Below are 9,443 nucleotides of genomic sequence, written 5' to 3'. Positions count from 1 at the left end.
CACCACTCAGTCTGCCCCCTTCCCAGAGCCCCACAGCAGGGAGAGCCTCCTGCTTCCACCCTCCTTCCTCCCAGCGGGAGGGCACTTGCTCGAAGCCACAGGTCTGCCTTGGCCAGACTGACGGCACCCAGGCAGGATCAAGTCCACCCGTGCCTGTACCTATGCTCCTGAAATTGGCTTGGGAACCTCGAGGCCCTTCGATGGGGCTGGGAGCACCCCATGGATAAGGACGTCAAGCTTCAGGAGGGCCAACCACTGGTTCAGCAGGGCCATGGCCAAGTTGCCACCTGCTCCCGGTGCCTGGGATAGCCACCAATGGCCATGCTCCTGGACACTGGCCCCCAGGCCTAGCCCTGCCTTGCAGAGAAGCCCACTCTATGCCTGGGGAAGGGTGGAGGCATATGCTGCTGGCAGTGTCCCCCTCCAAGGGCCTCACACACAGAGCAAGGTGTCCCCTGTGGCTCTGGGGCTGTGTTCACCGCTGGCTGAACACAGATGACTCCACTGGGACATGCCATCTCCACCTGTGCACACGCTTCCCAGACCCCTCACAGAGCCAGCTTTTGGAATCACACTGGTAGAGACTCCAGACAGCAGGGGGCAGCAGTGGTTTGTATAAGCAGCTGGTCGGCCACCATGCCCGGTGGGATCCTATCTGCCCGCCGTGGTCTGCACCCGGTCTCCCTGAGAGGAAGGAAGGGTGGTGGGAGAGGCAGCCCATCACCCCTGCCTCTGTCCCGTTGATGCCCTCAGACTCCTGGCTCTGGGAGAACCAGGACAATGAGCAGTCCCTTGCCAGCTCAAAGACAAAATCCTAAGCGGGGCACCTGGACAGGGGAAGCCCCCAAAGCACACTTCTCCCAGACCACCTGCCTCAGCATCACCTGAGGGGTGGAGAACACACTCCAGAGCCTCCCAGAGGCACGGAGCTGCCTGTCCTGTTAGATGCTCCCTGGCAGGCGTGACATCACCATAGCAGAAGCACACTGTTAGCACTGCACCCTAGCAGGTGCCGGACAGGGGCTGGGCAGGGACTGAAGAGCAAGGCAGGATCTGGAAAGACTTCCATCCAAGGGAACTGGGGTGGAGCTGTATGAATCCCTGCAATTCAGCTCCTCCTTTACCCCATTCTGGTGCTCATCCATTGCACACTTGAGCACACAAGACCCTGGCCCTCCACTGAACCCGGAATACACTGCACAAAGCAGCTGGATGACAGGTGCACCAATGACCAAGGGAGCACGAACTAAGGTTGGTCCTGGAAGGACAGCAGCACATTCTCAGAGAGTGGAGAGCGTGGCCTGAAGGCTGAGAGGTTAGGGGGCAATCTTGACCTGAGAGGACAGGGAGGAAGAGGGTCCTGAGTGTCCTGAAAAGGTCCCGATATTCCAGTTGCTCCAAATTGAACTCCAACCCCCAGATGGTCCAAGGAAGTCAGAGCAGACCTGGCATCCCAGCTCAAGTCTGAAATGCTGGACCTCACCTGCACTGTCAGATGGCCATGGAAGGGCACTGCTTTCCTGGGGCAGAGCCAAGCCTCTCCAGTGTGCCAGGTATTTTAGGGTGCTCTCCCTGCAACCTCAATTCCATCTGATTCCTTAATCCCCTTTGGCCTTGGAGCTGCGTGTGTTCCACAGGTGTGACCAGCGAGGCCCGGGCATCCTCAGGAGCCATGCTTCTGCCTGCCAGAACCAGGTTTAGGTGGAAACAGCCCGCAGCTGCAGCTCAGCTGGGGCAGGTGGGGTCCATTTACGTTCGTCAGAATTGCCGGTACACCTGGGACTGTTGCTGCACCCTTACTTGTTTATTTTTAAATCCTGCTCTACCACAATTCGTTTTTACTCTCCCGGTTTCTTTGAGATCCATTTTTCAGCTCTCTCCTTATTTTCGGAATTACGTGTGCTGTTTTTACTGTGGTTGCTCTAACTCAGTCCTGCACACGCTAATTCACCTCCCTCCCTCGCTGGCAGGGACCTGGGCATTGTCTCCCCTCATCCCTTGCCTTATCAGCGTTTTGTTAGTCTTGGTTGCTTTTGCTCTGTCAGTTAGATGTTTTTATTCTTGCTCTTTGCCATCTGGGTCTCTGTGGGACTCACTCTGCTGAATGACCCGGCCCCAAATCTGTTTAGGATCCATTAGATTTTTGCTCACCCGCATATCCATCGAGGGTGTATATCTGTCCCTCTGGGGTATGTGCCTTGACTTTGGGATGTGCACTTGTCATTCTGGGGTGGGCGTCTGTCCCCCTGGGGTGTGGCTCCATCTCTAAAGACACTTTTCTCTTTGAAAGACTGTGGTGATATGAGGTCCTATGACTTCTTGCTACAGCAAGAGAGATCTCCCCGCCCCACCTGTCCCCTGCAGGCAGCGCTCCGCCCCCCCTCAAAGCGGGCACTCATTCAAGTCACCACTCCAGCTCAGTCCCTGTTCTGTCACCTGGAGGTTTCATACCATGCAGAACTCTTCTCAGGGTACTTACACTTGCAGCAGTGCGATTTTCTGTTTCCTGTCTTTCCTTGTCTTTTCCTCTCTCATCCATCTTTAGCTGTGTTATTGCTTTCTTCTTTGGTTTGGGGGCAAAGTCTCTCGTGTCTATTCTTATGGGAATGATCTGAACTATAATTTTCTTATTATTACTGCTAGGGCACAAAGAGAATAGATGACAAGATGGTCAGGCGTGTGTTCACACCAGCAGGTGATGACACGCTGCAGGCCGTATGACCTGTCTGCCCAGAGAGTCTGGTTCTGAATGAGGTGTGGTGTGCATGGTGTGAGATTCCTGTGGCTGCTGCCATGGGGACCCACAGGTCTGGTGGCATAAACAGTATGCGTGGATTCTCTTACAGACCTGGAGGTCAGGATCCCAACACAGTGGGGACTGGGCTTAAGTCATGGGGCCAGCGGGGCTGACTCCTTCTGGAGGCTCCAAGGAGACTGTTTCTCACCTGTGCCAGCTTCTGGAGGCTTCTGCATTCCTTGGCTCGTGGCCTCTTCCCTCTGCCAAGTTAGCGATGGCCAGTTGAGTCTCACATCCCACCACTGTGGCCTTTCTGCTGCCTCCCCCTTTCACTTATAAGAACCCACTGGGTCATCCAGGACAGCCTCATGTCAAGGTCAGCTGAGGAGCAATCCCCAATCCACCTCAACCTCAGCTCTCCCTTGCCAGGGAAGGTCACAGATTCATGGGGACAGGGGTCAGGGCGTGGACATCTTTGGGCATTCTTCTGCCCAAAGCCTTCCTTTGCAACTTCGCATACATTTGCTTAAGTGTTCAGATCGCTGAGCACCATGCGGTGTCGTTGCCAAGATTTCCTGTGCTGACTCACAGAGCCAGCCAGTTTCACCCTGCCGTGCTGCCGTGTTACTCCTGTGGAGCTCAGAGCTGCCCGTTCCAAGCAGGGCATAGCTCTCCTTTGTCTTGTGCCTGGATGACTGATGGCGTTCATGTCAGCTGCAGGTGCTGCAGGAGCTGGGCCATGGGCGGAGTGCCTGCACGCCTCTGGGTCTTTCACTTCTGGTAAGACATTAGAAACCAGCTTTCAAGCCAGTGTCACTGACTAGACCCCTGGGGCAGTGTGAGGATCAAGAGCAGCCGTGCGCCTCTAGGCACCCTGGGCTCGCTCCACGAGGGGGCGCTGCAGCCACACCCAGAGTCCATATGGTCTGCGTGCAAGCCCAGCACCTCCACTGTGTCCACTGCGAGCCACAGGCAACTGTGCATGCGTGTGTGGCTGAGCGCTGTCTGGCATCCGGTCACAGACCCACAGAAAGCACCTGGATTTCTGTGTCAACAAAAGGGCACGGGGGTAGGGCCAGCTGGCAGTGGTGTCCCATGTGCCTTGGATCAGGACTCTGTAAGCCACTTGTCAGTGTCCTGGGCACAGCAGCAGGAGGGGGACTTTGTCCTCACCTGTGTGTCTGAACCCTGTCTCCCACCGGGCTGGACACGCAGGTGGCTCAGGCTCCCACCCTGCCTCCTCAAAGTCACCTCAGGGAGCAAAGTTGAGGCCATGTCATCCTCAGTGGCCACCTCTCTGCCCAGAGCAGAGGAAAAAGCGGGAAGTCCATGCTCAGAGTGACCATGCACAAACCGGTTGTCAGCTACGTTTGTTGCTGTGGGTCTGATCAAAGATGTTATTCATGACATTTTGTCTCATGTTCCTGTGCGTGGGACAGAACTGCTGTCTGATCTATGAGGTTAAGACCACCCAGCTCACCCTGGTGGCAGGCAGCCTCTGAACCCGAGGTCTGGTGACATGGTTGAGCTCAGCCCAGACGTAGAAGCCCTCTAGGCACACACCTGTGCCGCAGAGGAAACCAGACATCCCCAGATTGCTGCAGAAACTGTCAACAGCCAATTCTGTGAGTGACAGAATGGGTTGCTATTTCTTCCTTATTTTCAAATTTCTTCATTGGTATGTTTTATAAAAATCATGGTAGAACCTTAAACACAACAGCAAAGGACTTACCTGGATGGCCAACATAAACCCCAGAAGAAAAGTGCCCTTGGTGAAAGTGTCTGTCTACCCATTGGTCTCCTGTGGCGTTGACCCCACTTTTCCTGGGCTTTACTACAGCCCCCAACACCTGCACTGCAAGTTTCACCCCTCCCCAGTGCCTCCCTGAAGCGCAGACTCACTACAGGGCTGGTTTGCAGCTCAGTGGTGAACGCTTGCCTAGCACGTGCAAAGCCCTGAGTTCCAGCCCCACCACCACAGTGGGGAAAAAAGCCCCACAGTGGCAAGCAGTGTTCAGAATGCCACCAGCCATCACCACATGCTGCAGCTCCGAGGGTTCCCAATCAGAGAGGGAGCCAGTGCCCAGGGAAGGCTGGCGAGGTCTCTGCCTGGCAGCTCCTAGGGAAGAGCCTGGCTGGAGGTGCACGATCCACCTGCCCAGCAAAGGTTCTTGTGTGACTGTTCAGCAGGTCGCTGTCTATGAAGAGCAAATCAGATGTGTCCTATATGACTGTCCAGGAGTTGTTAGAAGGAGTCAGTGGCCATTTGAGGAAAATGGTGGATGCAGGAGAGCGGAGGGTGCTGGCAGAGAGAGGGTCTCTTGACACCAACAGCCCCCTCAGCTGAGACTCTATTCTCTGGGACAGAGGCTGTCCAGACAGAGCCATGTGTTCAGGGCTCCATTAGCTCCAGGGACACTAAGAAGGGACATGTCCTCCTTAGTGGACATGATAGGGTGTGATGATGTCAGAGTCCTAGGCAAGAGTCAGAGCCCCTCCCCTCCCCTGCTTTTAACTCCTCTAAACTCAGCCCCTCCCTGAGATTCCCAGGGCAGCATAACCAGATCACAGTCTGGAGACCAGAAGTACAAGAGCAAGTTGTGGCATGGCCAGCCATGCTTTGGAGGCACAGGGGAGGCTCCATCCTGCCTCACCCAGCTCCTGGTGTCCCTTGGCGTGTGACCATATGGCCCCAGGCTCTACCTCCATCACACATGGCCTATGTGCCTGTATATTTCTCTGTTTCAAAATCTCCCTTGTCTTACAAGAATACCCATCCCTGGATTAGGGCCCACCCTGGGGACCCTCCTAGCATGGCAGCATCTCCAAAGACTAGATTCCTTCCGCTGGCTCTGAGGGAGAGTCAGCCCTGCCTCTCCTCGATCCTGGAGGCCTGACGTCCCTCACTCTGTAGACCCACCACTGCAGGGTGCCTCCAACTTCACAGCCTCTCCTTTGCTGTCCCTCTTGATGGCCTGTCATTGAATTTTGGACCCACCCTCCATCCTTGCCTTAATGACATCTGTAAAGACCTTATTCCAAATGAGGTCCATCCCAGGGACCAAGGTGAGCACAAATCTTGGGAATGCTCTTCAGCTCACACTTCTAATGCTGAGACAGAGAGGGCCTTCCCTGACCTGTGGCACTTCCAAGTGGCAGAATGGACTGGACGTCCTGTATAAATGGACATTGAGCACAGATAGCTCAGCCTGCACTGACCCACAGCACTGCCAGGCTGTGAGCTAGACCATCACAGAGACCCCACGACAAATGGCCTGCTGGTGTCTGATATTCTCACCCAAGACCCCAGATCAGCAGTCAGGTGCCTGGACATTGAGCCTCACCCATGAGAAGCCAGCCCTTAAGGAACACGGAGACAATGGTGAGGACCCAGGAGAGGCCCTGTGTCCACTGCATGAGGTGTCCACACTGGACCTCAGGACCCGAGGCTGGGGGTGGGGACGGGAGAGGCAGCTCCAGGGGACAGACTTCAGTCCTCTCTGCAAGGCCATGAGGTCTTACCCAGGGTAAGCGCCACAGCTGGCCGGGCTGAGAGTTGGACCTGGCCCTTTGGGCTGCAGGTGTTGAATACAGGGGACGATGAGTGTGCACTTTGCCTGGTCCACGTACTTGCTTCTTTCTGCCTGTCACCCCGACTGTCCTTAGCTAGGATCTTAGCAGGGCTAAAGTGGCCACACACCACCGCCCACAAGGCAGCCAGGCCCCCTCTGAGCAGCAGTGTGGGGTCCACACTCCTCACGGAGGCTGTGGGGAGATTTGTGTGGATTTCTTCGGCAAGCAATTAACCTTTGATTTGCTGAGTTCCCATTTCCCAGGTCTGAGGAAAGAATAGAAAGGGACATACAAGAAAAGAGAGAGCTAGACAGAGAGAGAGAGAGAGAGAGAGCCATAGACAGCCAACGGGGCAAAGAGGAAGAGGGAGCGAGAGTACGGAGAGGACAGAAGGTCAGGAGGCTTCTCCTGGTAACTACAGAGCACACTCTCAGGCTCCATTTACAGCCTCTTCCCCAGAGGAAAATGAGTCCTGCCCGTGTGGAGCAAGCTGGGTGACCCGCCTGCTGCTTCCTCCCCAGCCCACACCTAATCAGGTCTGTGTCTGTCTGCCAGCCTCCCCCCCCACCTCCACTGCCTCTCCACAGGAGCAGGAAGGGGAGGGAAAGGGAAGGGAGGAGGGAGAGAAGGAAAGAGGGAAGGAGGGCGAAGAAGCCTGGGGTTTCTCCTCTGCTGAAGAAAACAATGAGGGCGCAGCAGGGCATGGTGCCCAGGGAGGGAGGAGGGCTGTGAGCGCCCACCCAGGGCTCTGGGCAGCTCTGTCCCACCCTGCAGCATGGGCAACCTGGTGCCCTCACTCTCCAAGTGAACTCAAGAGCAGCAGAGCTCTACCCGGCTGGACATGCCCCAGGTCTCCCTCAGAGCCCCAGCACCGCAGGACAAGAGTGGCCTCACTAGGAGCTCACATGACAGCTGTCACAGTCAAGGGCACAGTTCCGTGGTTTTAGCGAACTCACAGAGCTGCGTGTCATACCGTGTTCAGTTTTAGAACAATTTCCTCTCCCAAAAGAAATGCTGTTGCATTCCACTCCTCATCCCCTCGCCCCTAAGCAATTTCTAACCCACTTTGTCTCTGTGCACTGGCCTATGTGGACGTGTCACAGAGTCACACAGCATGGGTTCTCTTGTGTCTGGCTTCTTTCACACGGTCCTGGGGCCTCCACGCGGTCACAGATGTCTGCACCTCATTCCTTTAATGGCAGAACAACTCAGTTCCCCTCTGGACAGATGCACTTTCTGCGTCAGCGAGGGATGTTTTTGCTCTTCGGCTCTTGGGAGCAATGATGCTGTGGGTTCTGTGTACACATTTTCAGTCTCTTGGTGTCCACCTGGGTGCACCTGCTGGTCCCGTGGTGTCTCCAGATTCACCTTCTGAGGCACTGCCAGACTTTCACCTGCACTGCACCGTTCTCTACCCCACCAGTGGCGGCATCGAGGGCTCTCGTTCCTCCACAGCCTCACCAGGCTGTACCTGGCTTTTTCTTTTAGCCATCCCGTGGATATGAAGTAGCATCTCTTTGTGGTTGTGAGTCACATTTCTCTAGTGACAAGTGACATCGAGCATCCTGTGTGTTCATTGGCTGTTTGTGTGTCTGCTGGGGAGACTTGCCTGCTCCTACAGTTGTTATGTTCATTTTGAAGGTGAAGTTGAAGGTCATCTGAGTGTGAAAAGTTTAGGCATGTGCTTGACCTCAGAGGGCCCCTGTCAGAGCCCTGCCGTGGCCCCTGTGAGCCTCGAGGTGGGGCGGTTCACCTCCAGGACCTCACCAGTCAGATGGGGTGGAGACATCTCTGGTCGCCATGAAAGTGGGGCCTAGACACAGCCCTCAGCACAGAGCTGGCTTCAGCAGAGGCTCCATGCTGGGGTGGAGAAGTCGGTCATGGCTGAGCAGATAGAGATAGGGATGCCTTTGAACCTGAGCCCCCAGGGCAGGTGGATGCATGGATCTGGGGACAGAGGAGAGGCAGGGCACAGGGGACCAGCAGGCCAAGACACCTCAAGTATAGGGCAGAGCAGAAAGTGCATCTCTTCCCAGGGAAACAGGGCAGAGCTGGCACACTTGTTCTGTGGACAGATTCCAGGGTCTTGGAGAGGAACAGAGGAGGCAGGAAGTCCCCAAGGCCAGGCAAGTGTCTGTGGTGACATCTTCAGGGTGTAGGGTGCCCAGTTCTTCTCGAGTCCCCTCTCTGTCCATCACAGCAGAGCTGACTTAGCAACTTCAATGCCTCTGCCTCTCTGCAGGTGCATCCCACTGGTCACTACAAGGATCACATACATCTCAAGGGCTCCAGTCCTTGCTGTCCATGGTCGGCAACAGTCATGTCATCCTCTTCCATGGCCGTCTCCCAGGAGCAGGAGCATCCAGGTCCCATCCCCACCCCAGCTCTTGGACTGGTGTCCTGTGACCAAGTCACAGTCCCTCTGCCCCGCTGGCCAGTGATCTGGGCACCTGCGTCACACCCGGCTTCCTCACATGTGGCAGCAGCCACAGGCTCCAGGGTCTCAGGGGGATCCCCAGGACCCTCTTTTACTGGCCCCAAGCTCAGGCAGGACTTGACTGGTGGATTGACCCCTCCAATCTGCAGGACCGGGCGGCTCAACCACCAGCTCTCTCCCAGGGGCCTCTCAGGCTCGTGGAAGGGGATAGAAGAACCAGCCTTGGGGTCTCCGAGCCAAAGGCCACAAAGGACAGGCCCCTCCCCACAGCACGGGGCTCCCTGGACTTTGGAGAATCGCACACCAGAAAACTGTCAATGGCCACTTCCAGGTTTACACAGGACTATAACCTAAATTTATTTATTTATTCGTTCCCAGTTACTGCAAAAGAGGTCCACGCCTGGCTTCAAAATAATCGGAAACATCAAAGCAGAACAAAGTCAGTTTCTGAGTCTAAAAATGGCACCACTTCAGAGCTAATTTCACAAGAGCAGTCATCATGCTGGCTTTTCTAAACTGTAGTGTCTGAAATACTTTGATTTTTTAAGTGCTCAGTCGAGGGAAAAACTGGCACGCCATCTCTGATCTGCGTTAGATTGTCAGTAATTTAGAGCTCAGGTGAACGAACGCTCATTTCAATAGGAGCATTGTGAAGCCCTCCGCCTGGTGGGGAGGAGGCATTTGGAGACCCCTCCG

Source organism: Castor canadensis, chromosome 15 (assembly GCF_047511655.1).
Source record: "Castor canadensis chromosome 15, mCasCan1.hap1v2, whole genome shotgun sequence".
NCBI lineage: Eukaryota > Metazoa > Chordata > Mammalia > Rodentia > Castoridae > Castor > Castor canadensis.
The sequence above is the reverse complement of the archived record's forward strand: the minus strand, read 5'-3'. Positions refer to the sequence as shown.